This window comes from Callospermophilus lateralis, chromosome 18 (assembly GCF_048772815.1).
Source record: "Callospermophilus lateralis isolate mCalLat2 chromosome 18, mCalLat2.hap1, whole genome shotgun sequence".
Classification (NCBI taxonomy): domain Eukaryota; kingdom Metazoa; phylum Chordata; class Mammalia; order Rodentia; family Sciuridae; genus Callospermophilus; species Callospermophilus lateralis.
Window position 1 is genome coordinate 54,809,531 of NC_135322.1, and position 15,395 is coordinate 54,824,925.

Sequence of the window (15,395 nt, forward strand, 5' to 3'; positions counted from 1 at the left end):
GCTGGTGTCCTCTCGCGGAGCACCCTGGGAAATGTAGTTCGGCCCTGCGCCTCTCGGATAGGTTCCGGCCGCCCGAGACGCGGCCCTGAGCCTGGGTTTCGGCCAGCGTGCAACTCCGCGCCGCTCTTTGCTAAAGGTGGCGTCTTCAGATCCCCGGGGAGCTGGCGTTCTCAGCTCCTCCCCAAGGAGCCTGTGCTTCTGAAACACGCAGGCCCGTTTTCTGTGACTCGAGGTTGCACGCTTGGGTGTATTGGTTTTGTTTTTTTTTTTTCCCAACTCCCCTGGCCGAATCCTTAGACTGCGGTTCGAGCGGAGCTGGTGGGTGGGAATCACAGTTCTTGCGGGAGCTTAAGTAGCTACAGTTAGATTGATTAGCAGTTAGCAATGCTGCTCCTGATTTCATCACTTGGATTCTTTCGGAAAAAAACTTTCCAAATCTACAGTGGGAAGAAAAACCTCAGGAGCTTTTGCAAAAGTTGTGAATGAAAACATCCCAGAGTGTAAATTTCTAGGGTCCTGGAAACTAAAGTAGGCGCATCAATGTAATGAAATACAATGCAGCAGTTAGCTAGAAAGGCAGGGAACGATGTTCAAGACATCTTGTTAAGGAAAAAGAAGCAAGTTGTAGAACAGACAGTATGTACAGGAAGCCACTTGCGTAGAAAGTAATGTGTAAGAACATAGCATACATATGCACAAGAGCAGGACTGAGGGGGCTGGGGGTGTAGCTCAGCGGCAGAGCGCTTGCCTCGGACTCGTGAGGCACTGGGTTTGATCCTCGGCACCACATAAAAATAAATAAATAAAGTAAAGTAATGTGTCCATCTACAACCTAATTAAAAAGCAGAACAGGACTAAGAGGAAAGCATCAAGACAGAGGCTGCTACAGTTGGGGATGGGCAAGGAGGACTTGAGCTTTATCTGTATTATTTTGCTTTCCAAATCTGGTGCCCTTAATAAATAGCCTGTGGGCTGGGGTTGTAGTTTCAGTAGTTAGAGCACTGCCTAGCATGCCTGTGTCCCTGAATTCCAGCCGCCGCACCCCGGAATTTAAAAAAAAAAAAAAAAGTAGTCCAAGAGGCTCCCGAGGTCGATTTTTTTTTTTTTTTTTTTTGTACTGGGGATTGAGTTTAGGGCACTCCCACTGAGCCACATTCCCAGTCCTATTTTGAATTTTATTTAGAGACAGGGTCTCAATGAGTTGCTTAGCGCCTCAATTTTGCTGAGGCTGGCTTTGAACTCCATCCTCCTGTCTCAGCCCCCAACCCCTCTCATCCGCTGGGATTACAGGACGAGGTCAGTCTTTTTTTTTTTTTTTTTTTTGGTATCAGAGATTGAATTCAGAGGGACTGGACCACTGAGCCATATTCCCAGACCCTTTTTGAATTTTATTTAGAGACAGGATCTCACTGAGTTGCTAAGCGCCTCCCTGTTGCTGAGGCTGGCTTTGAATTTAAGGATCCTCCTGTCCCAGCCTTTCAGTCGCTGGGATTATAGGCATGGGCCACCATGCCGGGCCTGGCCTAAGGTCAGTCTTAATGGAAATAGAGAACCCTGTTGTCACTCAGTGTAACTTTGGCCAGTCACTTAGCTACTGTATCTCCCTGTCTCCATTTGTAAAATGAGTTAAACAGTATCAAATGACCGCAATTCTTGTGTTTGCTTTACTCCATACTAAATACTACCAAATTTTTTTTTTTTATTATTTCTGCCATCATTATACCCATCCTGCTCCATTAACACAGAATTTTTGGTTTGTTCACTATTGTATCCTCAAGCCCTAAGACAGTGCCTAGGATGTTATAGTTAGAAACAATTTGTTTACTGAAGAGCAGACTTGAGTTTAGTTCCCCCTTGAGTCATGTCCCCTTTTTTCTTGGCCCAGGCCTCCTATCATTCCGACTTCAGTGCCTGCTCACTCTTCTGTGAATCCAAGAGGCCTCCAGGAAGCAAAGTGCTACCTCCCTAGTTACTGTTCTCAGCAATGCAGATCTCCAGCTCTGCAGCAGAGCGGCAGGCAGAGATGCCTGCTGCTGCAGCTTTGGCAGCACCTCAAGAACACAGATTGTGTCCCCAAGGAGCTCAGAAGCAAAGGGCTTCACTTCATCTGGAAGGGCAGACCTGGGCGTGGGGGAGGGACGGCTCCAGGGCTGTTCTAGCACTTCCTCATCTGAGAAACAAAAATATAAGGAAGGTTTATTTAAATGAAGTCCCCGAACTCTGGGTCTGGATGGGTAGCTCAGTGGTTTATTCCCAAACACTGCAGAAACAAAAAAAGAAGAAGCCAGATCCAATCCCCAGTGCCAAGAAAATAAAACAAAGCCCTCAGTGCAATCTGTAACCAGCAGACAGACTCAAAAACATGTAACTTTTTGTATGTGGTGGCACTGTCTGGGGTCTACAGAGTGCAAAAGTACACTCTACTGGGCTGAGGATGTAGGTGGAATCTGTTCATTAAATCCGAGGGTGTGAAGTTGAGAATCTTCAGAGTTTCCACTCCTTCCTTCCTCTTGAGTGCTCAAGTCACTCAACTTCTTCGAGCCTCAGTTTCTTTGTCTGTAAGATTCCAATAGTATTTGCTTAATCAGGTGATTGGGAGGACTCGATAATCTAATGCACATAAAGTGTTTAGCACAGGGTCTGGCACACAGTAGGTATTATGGTTTAGATGTGAAGTGTTCCTTCAGAAGCTTAGGTGAGACAACGCAAGAAAGTTCAGAGGTGAAGTGATTAGATTAGGAGAGTTGTAACATAATCAGTGGATAGTCCTATGATCTGCATTAATTTGACAGTAACTGTAGGCAGGTAGGGTGTGTTTGGAAGAAGTAGGTCACTGGGGGCTTCCCTTTGGGTCTTCCCAGTCCCAGGGCAATGAACTGGGTTGTCTATGGACTTAGACCTCTGAAACCGTGAGTGCCAAATAAACTTTCCCCTCCTCTAAAATAATTCTTGTAAAGTCTTTTGGTCTCAGCAGTGAAAAGCCTGACTAAAACAATAGGTATCCAACTCCTATTTATTTTTATTTCTTTATTTTCTTTTATTTATTTAGTTTTGACACAGTTCTCCCAGGGCAACTCTCCCACTGTGCCATACCCCCAATTTTTTTTTTTTTTTTCTTTTGTGACAGGATCTCACTAAGTTGCTGAGGCTAGCCTCAAACTTGTGATTCTCCTGCCTCTGCCTCTTGAATTACTGGGATAACAAATGTCTCAACCTCACCCACACTCCTTAATCTTTTTTTTTTTTTTTGGGGGGGGTGTGTACCAGGGATTGAACTCAGGGAAACTCAACCACTGAGCCACATCCCCAGCCCTATTTTATATTTTATTTAGAGAGAGGGTCTTCCTGAGTTGCTTAGCGCCTCACTGTTACTGAGGCTGACTTTGAACTCACCATCCTCCTGCATCAGCCTCCCAAGACACTGGGATTATAGGCTCACACTCATTAATCTCAAGCAAACAAGCTTCCTGAATGACAGAGTCCAGTAGCAGGAAATCTTTCTGAAAGCCACAAATGCCAATAGAGATATCTTAGGTTGAGGTCCTAGTTGAGGGCCAGAGACAGAGATTTTTATGCAAGTGACTTATTGAGCCAGGGAGAACGCAGGACAGGGCAGAGAAAGAAACCAGCAAAGATACCGGTTCACCCAGGTCTAGCCCCAGTCTGATCTTCAAGGCTAATCTCTCTCAAAAAGCAAGGAGATAGACTTTGTACCCCACATCAGCCATTCATGGACCTTGGGCCACTGGGGAGTAGGGGAAGAAAGCATACTTCACAGGCATCTCTGGGCAAAGCAGCTCATGTAGGCTGAAAACAGTTCCCCAGAGGAGCGTGAAGCTGTGACAAGCACTGAGGATGGGGGACCACTGGAGTGAAGGGTTGACCCTGGGAGGGACACCAGAAGCACTTACACCTGGGGGACCAGTGAAGAGATGGAAACAGAGAAAAGAAAATGAGAAGATACTCAACTTTTCTAGGTTTTTTTTAATGATCACTCTTTTTAAATATATATATTTTAGTTGTAGTTGGACACAACATCTTTATTTTGTTTTTATGTGGTACTGAGGATTGAACCCCAGGGCCTTGAATGTTCTAGGAGAATGCTCTACCGCTGAGCCACAATCCCAGACCTCTTCTAGCTCTTTCAAGGAGAAAATTAGAAAAAAAAAAAAAAAAAAAAAAGGTATAGATTTTGTCTTTTTATTGTGGTTATAATAGCACCTAACGTGAGATCTTCCCTCTTAGCAGGTTTTTAAGTGTATGCTATAGCACAATGTTGTACAGCCTGATGTGGTTTCAAATAATTGAAACTCAGACTTGAAAGAATAACCAATCATCCAGCCTTTCCTGAGAGCTATTAAATGTACTTCATCATTAAGTGGTCCCTTTCCCCAAGGCCTGGGCATTGCCAATGCCAAACATCCTGTGCAGTATTTTCCAGAGGGATATTCTGTGGGATGTTAATAAGTGTTGCCACAGAAGTGCTGCCAATCAGCGGAGTGCAGATTGTAATCCCAGCAGCTCCGGAGGCTGAAGCAGGAGGATCGCAAGTTCAAAGCCAGCCTCAGCAACAGCAAGGCATTAAGCAACTCAGTGAGACCCTGTCTCTAAATAAAATACAAAATAGGGCTGGGGATATGGCTCAGTAGTTGAGTGCCCCTGAGTTCAATCTCTGGTTAAAAAAAAAAAAAATGCTGCTGATCCACTAAAGCCAAGGTAGGCATGTTTAGTTTCTTCTTCTACCTTTTATAGATCAATATGTTAAATAAATAAAATGTGAGATATTCATACAATGGAATGTTATTCAGTCATTAAAAAAAAATACCAGTGTATGCTACAACGTGAGTGAATCTGAGAAACTTGCTCAGGCTGGGCATGCTGGTACCCCCCCAAAAAATAATTTTAAATTTAAAAATGCAAATGCAAATGAACACATGTCATGTGACTCCATTTATACGAAATATCTGGAACAGGTAAATCCATTAGAGACAGAAAGCAAATTTGTGGTTGCCCTGGGCTGAGGGTGGAGAGAAGGGAAATAATGCTTAATGAGTACAAGGTTTTCTTTTAGGGATAATAAAAACGTTTGGGAACTAGATAGAGGTATTGGTTGCAAAACATTGTGCATTGTGAATATATTAAATTCACTGAACTGTATGCTTTTAAGTGGTTACTATTATGTTGTGTGAATTTCACCTCAATTAAAAAAAAAGATTGAGGTACTAGTTGTGGTTATTACTAATGGGATATCATTGTTTTCAGGCCTTCTCTGTGGACAGAGTTAGGGGAAAAAATACCAATATGCATGGGGAGCCATCAGGCTAACATAAAACATTTCACAAATGTGTGAAGTTAGGAACTCTTCTCTTCCTTCTTTCTTTCCTTCCATCCTTCCTCTTTCTTTCTTTTAGAAAAGGCATAAAGGGGGCTGGGGCTGTAGCTCAATGGTAGAGCACTTGCCAAACATGTGTGAGGCACTGGGTTCGATTCTCAGCACCACATATAAATAAAATAAATAAATAAAAGTCCCTTGACAACTAAAGAAAAAAAAAAATTTTTTTAATTTTTTTTTTTAATATTTATTTTTTAGTTTTCGGCGGATACAACATCTTTGTTTGTACGTGGTGCTGAGGATCGAACCCGGGCCGCACGCATGCCAGGCGAGCGTGCTACCACTTGAGCCACATCCCCAGCCCCAAGAAAAAAAAAATTAAAAGAAAGAAAGAAAAGGCAGGGCTGGGGATGTGGCTCAAGTGATAGCGCGCTCGCCTTGCATGCATGCAGCCCGGGTTCGATCCTCAGCACCACATACAAACAAGGATGTTGTGTCCGCCGAGAACTAAAAAAAAATAAATATTAAAAAATTCTCTTTCTCTCTCTCATTCTCTCTCTCTCACTCTTTCTTAAAAAAAAAAAAAGAAAGAAAGAAAAGGCATAAAAGTTTATTTAGTGAAATCAAAGTACATTCAGGGTACATGGAACACTTAGGCCATCCTAAGAGAGCAAATGGCTTAGAACCCATTTTTAAGAATGGCAGAGAGTCCATAATATAATGCAGTTTGTCAAATGCTAATCCGGTGCAAGTAACATGGATGAGAAATGGGTCTCTTGAATTGAGGCCTCCAAGCCAGAGGCTACGGCTCATACATGCACTCCTAGCGAAGTGATGTAGGAGGCTAAAGCAGGAGGATCACAAATTTGAGGTCAGCCTCAGCAATTTGGCAAGACCCTATCTCAAAAAGGAGGTGGATCTGGGAATGTAGCTTAGAGGTAAAGTGCCTCAGCCAAGTGCCTGAAACAGTTAGTTCCCTAATTTCTAATCCTTTAATGATTAACGAAAGACACCAGCAATTGAAGCTTTCCCAATCCAGTCATTTTCATTTTTATTCTTCCTTCCTTCCTTCTTTATTTTTATGGTGCTAGGCTACCACTGAGTGATAGACCCAGACCCCATTTCATTTTTCATTTGAATCTTCAATGTTTAGGGGTTTTGTTTGTTTTTGTACTGGCAATTGAACACAGAAAGTGCTTTACCACTGAGCTACATTCCCAGTCCTTATTTTTATTTTTATTTTTAAGACAGGGTCTCACCAAATTGCCCAGGCTGGCCTTGAATTCGAAGTTGTCCTGTCTTAGACTCCTGAGTCTCTTGGATGCAGGGTGTGTGCCATAACACCCAGCAACACTGAGATCATTTTAAATATCCTCTCACAGTTGCAACAAAATCATCCTTTATATGTAACTTTGAACACATGCACATAGGGTACTTTGTTAAAAGAGAAATCACTAAATCAAATGGTTTACACATTTGTAATTTTGAAGAGATTATCAAGTCATTCTTCCTAGAGTTTGCACAGATTTCCAGTTACACTGGCAGCGTACTCCCCACATTGCTGCCAAGATAGTTATCTAGCTTTTTGCTCTTTGCCAATCTGATAGGTGAAAAATGATATTTGAGTGTGGTTTTAATTTCCATTTCTTTTACTAAGAGTGAAGCTGTCTGGGCTGGGATTGTGGCTCAGTGGTAGAGCACATGCCTCGCACATGTGAGGCACTGGGTTCTATCCTCAGCACCATATAAAAATAAACAAAGTAAAGATATTGTGTCCATGTATAACTAAAAAAAAATATTTAAAAAAAAAGAGTGAAGCTCTAGGGGCTGGGGATATAGTCAGTGATAGAGCGCTTGCCTGGCTTGTGCAAGGCCCTGGGTTCAATCTCCAGCACTAGGGGGTGGGGGGAAGTGAAGCTCTGAGAAATTAATAAGCGGATTTAGAGAAATTAGAACACTGGTGCATCATTAATGAAAATATAAAATGGTGCAGCAACTATGGAAAACACTACGGCAGTTCCTCAATAATTAAAAATAGAATTACCACATGATCCAGCAATTCTACTTCTGAGTACACAACCAAATGAATCGAAAGCAGGAACTCAAAGAGATGTTTGTACACCCATGTTCATAGCAGTATTACAATAGCCAAGAGGTGGAAGCAACCCATCATTGACAGATGAATGGATAAAGAAAATGTAGTATGCACTAGATACAATAGGGCATTATTCAGTCTTAAAAAGGAAGGAAATTCTGGCATATGCTTCAACATGGATGAAGCTTGAGGACATTATGCCAGTCATGAAAGAGCAAATACTGTATAATCCTACTTAAATGAGGCATTCAGAACAGTTAAATTCGTAGAAACAGAAAGTAGAATGGTGGTTGTCAGGGGCTGGGGAGAGGACAGAATGGGAGTTAATGTTTCACAGATACAGAGTTTCAGGTTTGCAAGATGACAAGAGTTACAGAGATGTATGGTGCTACACCAACACTATTCCATTGAGCCTTATCCCCAGCCTTCTGGACCCAAGCAATACTCCTAGGCCTCCCTAATAACTCAGACTATGGTTGTGTACCACCATGCCTGCCTTTAGCTGGTCTTCCAAATGAATGACTAAAATAGTAGTGCCACACAGGGGCAATGTTCACAGAGGGCGGAGGCAGCCAGGGAGAACCCTCTGAAAGGAAACTCAAAATGGACTTGGGACTGCCAGGCAGAATTGAGATGAGTGGACAAGATTAGGTGGAAAGCACAACTGGCAAGTGGAAGTTGGTGAACCAAGTCAAAGTAATTGGGAGGTGGTGAAGGGTGGTGATGGGGGGCTCTTGTGACTGAAGGATAGAGGGTCTCTGTCTTGCCTAGGAAAAAGCATTTACATTTATCCTGAATGGCAGGCACGCTGTCCCATGCCTGTGGTCCCAGCCACATAGGGGGTGAGCTGGGAGACTCTTTTGAGCCTAGGAGTTTAAGGCCAGCCTGGGCAACATAATGAGACCCCCATCTCATCCATCAGTCAATCAATTCTCCCTGAATAATCTGCTAGCAGAAATTTGAGAGATGGATATAAACTTAACAAGATTCATTTATTTCTTTTTTCTTCAACAGTGCTTCAACCCAGTGGTCCCTTTACCATTGAGCTACATCCCCAGCCCTTTTTAATTTAACTTAATTTATTTATTTATTTTGGTACCAGTGATGGAACCCAGGGGTGCTTAACCACTGAGCCGCATCCCCAGCCCTTTTTATTTATATTTTATTTTGAGACAAGGTCTTGTTAAAGTGCTTAGGACCTCACTAAGTTGCTGAGGCTGGCCTTGAACTTGTGATCCTCTGAGATTACAGATGTGCACCACCGTGCCTGGCTTTCATTTTATCTTGAGAGGGGTTTTTGCTGAATTGCTGAGATTAGCCTCAAATTTGCAATCCTCTTGTCTCAGGCTCCTGAACCACAGGAATTAGAGGCAGTTGCCACTGTGCCAATTCGTTTAACATCTGCCTCGGAGGAACAGTGCCATTGCCCATGCCGGGGGTGCAGAGGGAAAATATGGGACTGCCTGCTACCTATTCTCTGTGATGGGGACACAAATCTAAAGGAAACTTCAGAACTTAGTCAGGATTCAATGTCTATGGAAGCCACTAGGCTGCTTGCTCAAGGACTTAGGGAAAACTCACCTTTTTAGTCCTGGGTAAATGGGGCAGGTGTGGGTGGGGCAGAGTAGAGACCCCTAGGATTCAAATTAGATAACTACCTTCTCAAAAATAAAGTCAGACACTAGTTAGAATGGTAAGGATGGTTTTTAATCAGTAATACACTGTAGCAATAGGGATGAGTCTAGCATGAACTGAATTCATCTTGCTTTGTTTATTTTTGTTTTGTTGTTTTTGCAATGCTGGGGATTCCAAGGCCTCCTGCACGCTAAGTAAGCTTTCTACCACTGAGCTATATCCCCAGATCTTTTTATTGTGGTGGTGCTGGTTTTATTTGTTTGTTGTCGTGCTAGGCATCAAACTCAGGACCTCAAGAGAGCTCTACCATTGAGCAACATCCCCAGCCCTGAACTTGGCTTGGATTTGTACAGAGGTGACTGGATGTTTCAAAGGGAGAAAGAAAGAGTAGGGAAGGTGGCAAGCAGGGGCTCAGCTGTGTCTATTAGCCGCCAATTAATGAAGAGAAGATTTTATCCTTCCAGGGAGACCAGGAGATAGAGGCCCTATCCTTCCTGAAGGTTACATTTTGAAGGAATGAATTTCAAGTCCTGAAATAGACACTCCAAAGTGTAGGAGATTTAAATAACTTGTATACATCTCCACAGGACAAAGGAAGGATTCACAAAGGTAAGACCTTTTAGGAAATGTTCTAAGAGAGGATGGTCTGGGGCCTAAGGTTAGGTATTGTCTGCAACAAACAGAAAATCCTTTCCACAGCCTTGAGCTTTCTCAGACAGGCACTTGAAGGCTTAGAGTCCTTCCAGGGTTGTGCCCTTGGGCAGTTAGAAACTGTAAGTGTTTAAGGCTTTTAATGTGAAGGGAGGAGGAAGCCAAAATAATTTAAAATCAAGAGTCTGATCATTTTTATAGGACAAGGCTGGGATCTAGTTGAGAAGAGGGTTCAGTGGAAGCTCCCAAAATTTTGGTGGAGGAGAGGATCTTGGTCATCTTAGAGCTGGAAGAATCTAGAATTGGCTGGGGATGACTGGAAAAAAAAAAAAAGAGTCTAAGATTATGCCTGGGGGTTGTGTTCCAGAAGCTTCCCCCTTCAGCAGCATGCAGCTTCAGGAACAGCAAGATAAAATAGGTGATGAACTCTTGCCCAGCAGCACCATTGCATGCCTGTAATTCCAGCAACTTGGGAGGCTGAAGGAGGAGAATGGAAAGTTTGAGGACAGGTAGAGCCGATCGACAAAGGCCACAAATGAGATGCCGTTGGCCGTGGGTCCGGAGCATTCTTTGGCACCTTTTCCTGTCTCAGGATAGGAATGCGGAATCGGGAGCTGATGGGTGGCATTGGGAAAACTATGATGCAGAGTGGCGGCACATTTGGCACATACATGGCCATCGGAATGGACATACAATGCTAACCAGGACAGTGGTTGCCCACTCCATCTACATCTTCCTATCTACCCAGGGCCTTGTACCATAATAAAACAAAGTCTTTTCTCCAAAAAAAAAAAAAAAAAAAAAGAAAGAAAGAAAAGAAAAAGAAAAAAAGAAAGTTTGAGGACAGCCTAGTCAATTTAGTCAAAAGGAGCACCTCTGCTGCCCCTTGTGCAACAGAAAAACCTTCCCAGCTTTAAGAGCAATATCAAAGACAGGAACACATTGCAGATGGATGGCTCACATGGTATCTTCTTTCTTTCTTTCTTTCTTTTTTATTTTAAGACAGGGTCTATTTGCCCAGGCTGGCCTAGAATTTATGATCTTTCCTGCTTTAGAATCTCAAGTAGCTGGGGATTATAGGCCTGTGCCACCACATTGGCCTCCTTTTTTTGTAATTAAAAAGAATATTCCAGCAGGGTGCTGTGATGCACACCTAGTGACTGTGGAAGCTGAGGCAGGAGGATCGCAAGTCCTAGGCAATTTAGTGAGACCCTGTCTCAAAATGAATGAACCCTTTAAGAAAAAAAGGGCTGGGGGTGTAACTCAGTGGTCCAGCGCCCCTGGGTTCAATGTCCAGTACAGGATGGAAGACACATTCCATTCATGCTCACCGGCTGTAATCCTAGCCAGTAGGAGGCTGAGTCAGAAGGATTTCAATTTGGAAGCCAGTCTTGGCAATTTAGCAAGACCCTGTCTCAAGATTTAAAAAAAAAAAAAAAAAAAAGTAAGTGAAAAAGGGCTGGGGATGTATGTAGCTCAGTGGTAGTATCACTGGGTGTAGGGACAGGGAGCGTACCTGTGGACCAGTACCCTGCCTTCCCTGGCCTGGCCTTCCAGATGTTATTACCATCCCTTAAAAGACAGTGCCAGAACTGTAGTCATCAAACACCAACAGCAAGGTTCTCAAAGTAGTTCCCCAGGCCAGCAGGATCAGCATCCCCTGAAACTTATCAGAACTGCATATTCTGGAGATTGCCCTATAACTAATAAACCAGAAACTGCGAGTGGGGCCCAGTAATCTGTGTTTGAACAGGCTCTCCAGGGGGATCCCATACACATAAAAAATTGAAAATCACTGATCTAGCAGTCTTCCTTGGGAAAGAGGCTTTGGAGGGCGAAACTGCGGTCAATTAGGAGCTTCATAAACGTTTGGAGCTAGGTTTGAAAGTTGTGGAAAGCTAAGAAAAGACAGGGGGAAAGGCGTGTACTTAACCCTAAACACTAGGAAGCACAGGGCATCTAAGATAATGAGAAAGAAATGAGGAGGTGCCCCAGTGAGAGGGCTCTAGGGAACCCACACCCTGTTTGTAGGTGGGGAACACGAAGTCTGGAGATTTCGTCCTCATCATTGCCAGGGGCCTTCTTTCCTCTGGCCTGGGCGCAGCGGCCCTAGTCAACTCCCACTCGCAGGGCCAGGGCATGAACCCAGGCGGCTCAGGTCGTGGCTCTTAGCCAGAGCAAGTGGGCACAGTTCCCTCCAGCCAGAGTCGGCCGCAGCTCAAGATAGCCGCGTCTGAGAGTATCCTCGGCTAGTTTGCACCCCTCTGAGCACCCAGGTATGCAACCCGAGCCCGGGGCACCGCAGACTCGACGGCCTTTGCTTTAGTCGCTGGGAGCCCGGCCTTCGGGGAACCGAGACTCCCCGACTCCTGCGCTGTATCCCCCTGAGCCCCGACCGAACTACAAAGCCCACAATCCCTGGGGCGGGCGCGCGCTGCCTTCTAGGAGCGGTAGTCCAGCATGCGGGGCGCCCCTGGCGGCTGGGCGCCCGCAGAACTGCATATCCCAGCATGCCCGCGCGCATAAGGGAGGGGGCGGGAAGGGAGAGCCCCAGAGGATGTGAATGGGGAGGGGGCACCCGCCCCCTTCCCCCACCCTTCCCTTCTGCTGGGCAGGGGTGGGGGGAGGGGCCGGGCTGAGGCGGCGGCGGCGGCGGCGCTCGGGGAGGGCAGGGCCGGGCAAGGGCGGGACTGGCCCGCGATCGGCGGACGGGAGAGCCACGGAGGTAACGGGTCCGGACGCGGGCGGCGGCGGCGGCAGCAGCAGCGGCTTTCTGCACGGGCGGAGGCGGCGGCAGGAGCGGCGAGCATGGCCCGCGCAGCGCCCAGCGCTGATTGAGGTGCGCGGGCGGGATGAGGGCGGGCGGGATGCGGGGCGCCCGGGGCCCCTAGCTGCCCCAGGCCACCTCTTTGCAGGCAACGGGCTTGGCTCAGCGGCCCAGATCGGCCCGATCCACCCCGGCAACTTCCCCAGGGTCAGGGCGCCGTGTGGGCGGGGGTCCCCTTGCCTTGGCCTCGATCCCTGTCCCCGCCTTCTGCTTCTGCACATCCAGCCGCTCCCAGCCTTCCAGTCACTCCTGTTCCACTCCTTGCCGGCTTCCCCCAGCCCCAGCCCTTGAAGAGCTGCCTGCCCCAGTCCCCACTTTCAGTCCACTTATGCCCCCAGCCCCCCGCGTGCTGGCCATTGCTCCATCTGGAGACCCCTGCCTCATTCCTTTGGGCCACAGATTGTCTGCACCATCAGCCTTTCCCCTACCTGTCACAGACCCCCTACGCTCTGTGGCCCAGTTCTCTTAGATAAGACTTGGCAGCTTGACCTCCTTCCTACTTTGGAGGAATTGAGGCATGGGTGCAAGCCAGAAAGTTGACCCACCTGCCAGACCTGTGGACTCTGGCCTGAACCCGTCTTTTGTCTCTTCTGTCCATTCTATGACTTGAAATGGAAGATTCATTTCTTCTCTCCAGTCATTTCCCTGTGACTGGACCAAACTTCCTGACCCTGCTGCAGGTCTGGGCTGAGCTCACTTTAGTCTCCCCTGTAGCTCTTCTACCACTTCTGTTGCCATTGCCCACCCCTTTCTTTGCATAGCCCACTCTGGCCCTCTCTGCCTGGCTAGGAGTCCCTACCCATTGCTGCTTCCTCGAGTTAGCCTTTCGGTTTGTATCTCTTGCCAACTGCACCCATCTAGCTTTTTGCTTTCCAGTTGCCTTCAAAAGGACTGGAGAACAGAGTTTTAAGGTGGTGTTGGGAGAAAGGAGAGAGGTGCTGGTGGCTGAAAGAGATCTGCAGGCTCTTTTAGCCAGAGCTGCGGAGGGGAGTTCAGGGCGCCCTGGGGAACAGTCATTCCTAGCCAGCAACCCACACTTCTGATGGCTAGAATCTCGTTGGTCGTCCCTTTCTCTTCTTATGCCTGATGGACTTGGAAGTCCCTCTGAGATGGAAGGGACTGCTACTTTTACGGGGATGGTGGCATAAGATGACTCTGGGAGACCACACCTCACAACCTTCTCTGGCTTCTGCTGCTAACTTTGGAGGGGGTTGCCCTTTCAGGAACGGATTCCTGCTAGGTGGAGGAAGGCATGGTGTCTGTATGTGGGAATCAGAAGTTTAGTCCTGTTGTTTAGAATTTGAAGGGAAGAGGGAACAAGGGTTCAGAGAGGCACCACAGACTTGTTTGTACAATTCAGTTTTTTGTTTTGTCATTTTTTTTTTTTTTTTTTTTTTCTGGCAAATTTTCCTCTGGGTCTTCCCTTTCTACTCCAATTCCCAGTTTCCCAGCAGGAAGAAGGGAAAGGAGGGTGGGAAACTTGTGAGCCATCAGGAAAGGTGGGGATGCTCTGAGTGTTTGGAGGGGTCCTGAGTGAGCAGTCTTGATCTGAACCAGATGGTTCCCTGCTTCAGCACCCCCTCCTCCTATGCTTCCCCACTTGGCTGTGAATAGGATGCTTTTAACCTTGTAACTTGAGAATGGAGGAAGAGAGGCCAGGGGGCCAACTGTCTGTGCAGTGTTTATGTCTGCATCTGTACACACCAACAGACTTGCCCGGGGCCTGTGGGAGTGACCCTGCCCGGGAGTATTTTGCTGTAATGTGCTGTAATGTGCTGTGGCATGCTTTAGGCCCCTAGACAAGTTCTGAGCCCAAACCTCAGGTACAGTCAATTTTGAAGTCCCTAAGAACCACTAGATGTGGCCTCACAGGAGCATTTTCCTCAAACCAAGCCTCAGGTTGAGGACCCCTGTTCTTGAGAAGGCTGGCTGGGATTAGGGACATTGAAACAGCAGGATTGGCAGAGTCAGGAGGTCAGGCAGTCCTGGAACTGGTTTCTCTTCATGGCATGAGAAAACCTGGGGTATTAGGGTCTGGGGTGAGGGGAAGAAAACAAATTTCTTTGCATTGTTCTATTTCACATTTTGCTTTGTTTCGATGATATCTGCGTACTTGACTTTTGGTCCCCAGTAGACAGATGTTCTTCAAATGTGTCCTCATTCCTGAAATACCCTTACCTAGTCAATCCTTGGCACATAATAGGTGCTCAGTAAGTGCTTGAGTCAAAGTAGAGGGTCTCAGGAATCTGGACTACACTACCAAAATTTTCTGACCCAGTTCGTTTGGGTGGGTCTAAAATTTGCATCTCTACCCAGCTTTTGGGGGCTAATATTTTGAAAACAAATATTTGGGGGCCGTTAAAGTTGTGTGGCAAAATAATCTAGGCAAGTGTAAAGTCTATATATATTTTATTTTTTAGTTGTACACAGTACCTTCATTTTGTTTATTTGTTTTTATGTGGTGCTCAGGATCGAACCCAGGGTCTCACACGTGCTAGGCGAGAGCTCTCCAGCTGAGCCACAACCCCAGCCTTAAAAGAGACTTCCTTCCTCTTTACTTCCTCACCTCGCCTTTTCTGGCAGCTGCATTCTTTCATTCTAATGACCTAGGGTTGGCTAGGTTAATGAGAGGGGTGACTTGTGGTGCCTGAACTGCCAGTCCTACTCTAACCATAGCCCTATTGTCATTTGAAAGCAAGTCCCATGACCAACCAGGACATTTAGGACTCCGGTCTTTGTAAAAGGGTGGCTTTATGGGCACAGTGAAGTAACACAGAAGCTGAGCCAGGCCCTCATGTGCTTTATGCCCATCTCCCAGAACAAGTGCATCCATGTACCTGCCAGGTGAGGTACTG

General features: G+C 46.2%; 1 protein-coding gene across 1 annotated transcript in view; it reads left to right on the forward strand.

Moving 5' to 3' along the window:
* The first annotated feature begins 12,392 nt into the window (after positions 1 to 12,392).
* Positions 12,393 to 15,395, forward strand: part of St3gal2 (ST3 beta-galactoside alpha-2,3-sialyltransferase 2) — a 54,299-nt gene continuing 51,296 nt past the window's right edge. Inside the window, exon 1 of the mRNA XM_076838518.2 lies at positions 12,393 to 12,552. The gene's annotated coding sequence lies outside the window, so the exon portion shown is untranslated. The remainder of the gene's footprint in view (positions 12,553 to 15,395) is intronic.